Below are 3,382 nucleotides of genomic sequence, written 5' to 3' on the forward strand. Positions count from 1 at the left end.
AAGACTGAAGCAAAAGCTCGCCTATCACAAATTAGTTCAATCTGCTTTGAAAGTATCAGAAACCTCTTGTATTCAGGTCGAATTGTACGCCACTACCTCAGTTGAAATGACAACTATCTCGAGCATAGTAGCTTGATGGTCTCGAATGTTCATTTTAGCGACCCCAACAAACCGCACACCCGGGCAAAGTGCAAGTCTCTGGGGTTTCAGTGTCAGGAGAGGGCGGTGATAAACTGGTCTTGATTTTAATGAACTCCCCAAAAAGAACAAATCTGAACCAAACATAGACTCATATGTTTCACAAGTTGTGGTCCAACAGACTTACGACTAGTAGACAACTAAGTACTAGATACTCTTTGTCTTTGACAGGAGAAGAGACGACTCCCTCTGACAGCAGGAAGAAGTCCTTCAGGGGAATCAGACCCGAGATGCCCAAAGCAACAGGAGGACATCACTGCTCCCACTGTGGAAAGAGTTTTACAAAGTTGAGGGAGCCTGAAAAGAAATGAGAGGACCACACAAGAAAGAAAGACTTTCCAATGTTCCCAGTGTGGAAAAGGTTTTCTTTGGTTATATCACCTGAATAGGCATGAGAGGACACACACAGGAGAAAAACCTTTCAATGCTCCCATTGTGGAAAAGTTTTAACGAATTAGGGTACCTATTAATACATAAGAGAATACACTCTGGAGAGAAGCTTACCTATGCGTCAATGTAAGAATGACTTTTACCTGTTAGGGAGCCTTAAAACGCATGAGAGAATACACAATGGAAAAACGGAGAAAATCCTTTCCAATGTTCCCACTGTGGAAAGAATTTTACYCAGTTAGGGAACCTAAATCGGCACAAGAGGACACACACAGGAGAGAAGCCTTACCAATGCTCTCAGTGTAGAAAGAGTTTTAGGGGTTTAGTGAGCCTGAAACAGCATAAGAGAATACACACAGGAGAGAAGCCGTATCACTGTTCCCAGTGTGGAAAGAGTTTTAGATGGTTAGGGACTTTGAAAATGCATGAGAGGACACACACAGGAGAAAAACCGTACCAATGCACCATGTGTGGAAAGAGATTTACCCAGTTAAAGTCCATGAAATTACATGGGAGAATACATACAGGAGAGAAGCCTTACCACTGCTCCCACTGTGGAATGACTTTTACCTGGTTAGTAAACATGAAAACTCATGAGCGAATACACACAGGAGAGAAGCCTTATCAATGTTCCCAGTGTGGAAAGAATTTTAGGGGTTTGGTGAACCTGAAACAGCATGAGAGGACACACCCACAAGAAAAGCCTTACCAATGCTCCCTGTGTGGAAAGCGTTTTACAAAGTTAGGGGGTCTGACAAGGCATGAGAGGACACACACAGGAGGGGATAAGACGTATCACTGCTCCCTGTGCGGAAAGACATTTAACAGGTTAAGGCATCTGAATAAGCATGAAAGAATACATACACAGGAGGAGAAGACATACCACTGCTCTCATTGTGGAAAGACATTTTCCCAGTCAGAGGACCTGAAAGCACATGAGAGAATAGAAAGGCTGTGTTCTGACTTGTGTTTTTGACTGAGAATTTGTGTTTTTGTACATACCACATGAAATCATATTGTTTATATGAAGTCTAAAACAAAATAGGTTTACTTAAAAAAATGTTTGTTTCGTTTCTAAAATGAGATTTAAAAAAATGATGTACATTGATATTTTCTATACAAGTGTACAGGTTTCAGGCTCATACAGCGCAGGTGCATAATTTTCCACGATAGTAAGTAAGTAGCCTTGCAGGAGCCTTGGCTTGTCTGATCCAGAACAGCTCATAGTAACAGGAGCCTATCTCCTGTTTCTGTACAGGATTCTAGTCTATACAGTACCACAGTATAGTAACAGGAGTCTAGTCTATACAGTACCACAGTATAGTAACAGGAGTCTAGTCTATACAGTACCACAGTATAGTAACAGGAATGTTTGTGTTGTGTGTTCCATTTAACCTGCCGGGAAGAGCATATGGTTTATCTGGGGATTACCATGCCAGCGGAGCCTGGAATATGTTCTCAGAACAATCCGAGATATCAAAAATATTTCAGGCTAGGCTGCTGTGTGTGTGAATGCGGAAGTGTGTATAGTCATGAAGCTTCCGACAACAGTTTTGTGCTGACATTGCTTCCTGAGGCAGTTGGAACTTGGTAGGGAGTGTTTGCAACCGAGGATAAACGATTTATGTGCTACGCGCTTCAGCACTCAGCAGTCCCGTTCTGTAAGCTTGTGTGGCCTACCACTTCGCGGCTGAGCCATTGTTGCTCCTAGACGTTTCCACTTCACAATAACAGCAATTACAGTTGCGGGCAGCTCAAGTGGGCAAATTTGAACACTGATCTTGTTGGAAAGTGCAATCCTATATGACGGTGGCCACGTTGAATCACTGAGTCTTTCAGTAGGCATTCTACTGCCATGTTGTCTATGAGATTGCATGGTTGTGTGCTCGATTTTATACACCTGTCAGCAATGGGTGTGCTGAATTAGCCGAATGATAACTAAGTTAACAATAAATGTATTGGTTCTGAATGTGAAAATCCTATATAGGGTGGAGACCATCAATTTCAACTTTTAGAAAATAGGATTATTTAAGAAAGGTGCAAAGGTGCCAATATGTTTATCTGCAACTGATAATCCATAAATTAATTTAGCAATATTTCAAATCATATATCTAATCCAATTCAAGAGGTTTCAAGGCTGGAATCAAGAATGCAAAATTCCATTAATCTATTACAACTTAATAGACTATCAAATCAAAACTTTATTAGTCAATGCCCAAATACAACAGGTGTAGACCTGACAGTTGAACTCACTTACTTACAAGCCCTAACCAACATGCACGTTTAAAAATTAAAAAAATACAAATAAAGAATCAAAGTAACAAGCTGCCTTACTACAGAACAGGAGATAGACTCCTGATTACTATACTGTACGGATACTGTAATAGACTAGACTCCTGTTATTACTGTGTCTGTATGACTAGAGTCCTGTCCAGGGAGTAATTGTACATCAAGATGCCTCACTACAGAACCAGGAGATAGACTCCCTGTTACTATACTGTGTACTGTATAGACTAGACTCCTGTTTACTATACTGTGGTCATGTATAGACTAGACTCCTTTTCACACATAATGTGTACTGCTATAGACTAGACTCCTGTTACTATACTGGTACGATAGACGCTCTGTACACTGTCGTTAGACTACGACTCCTGTTACTAGTCTGTGGTACTGTATAGACTAGCACCTCCTGGTATCACAATACTGTGGAAGTAATGCTGACTGTTATATACGGGTAAGTGACTAGACGTCCCTGTTACTATACCTGTCGTAATGCTATAGACTTAGACGTCCT

General features: G+C 41.1%; 1 pseudogene; it reads left to right on the forward strand.

Annotated features, from left to right (window-relative positions):
* The first annotated feature begins 494 nt into the window (after positions 1–494).
* On the forward strand, positions 495–1,674 carry LOC111982343 (zinc finger protein 678-like; annotated as a pseudogene).
* The last annotated feature ends 1,708 nt before the right edge of the window (positions 1,675–3,382 follow it).

This window comes from Salvelinus sp. IW2-2015, linkage group LG21 (genome assembly GCF_002910315.2).
Source record: "Salvelinus sp. IW2-2015 linkage group LG21, ASM291031v2, whole genome shotgun sequence".
Classification (NCBI taxonomy): domain Eukaryota; kingdom Metazoa; phylum Chordata; class Actinopteri; order Salmoniformes; family Salmonidae; genus Salvelinus; species Salvelinus sp. IW2-2015.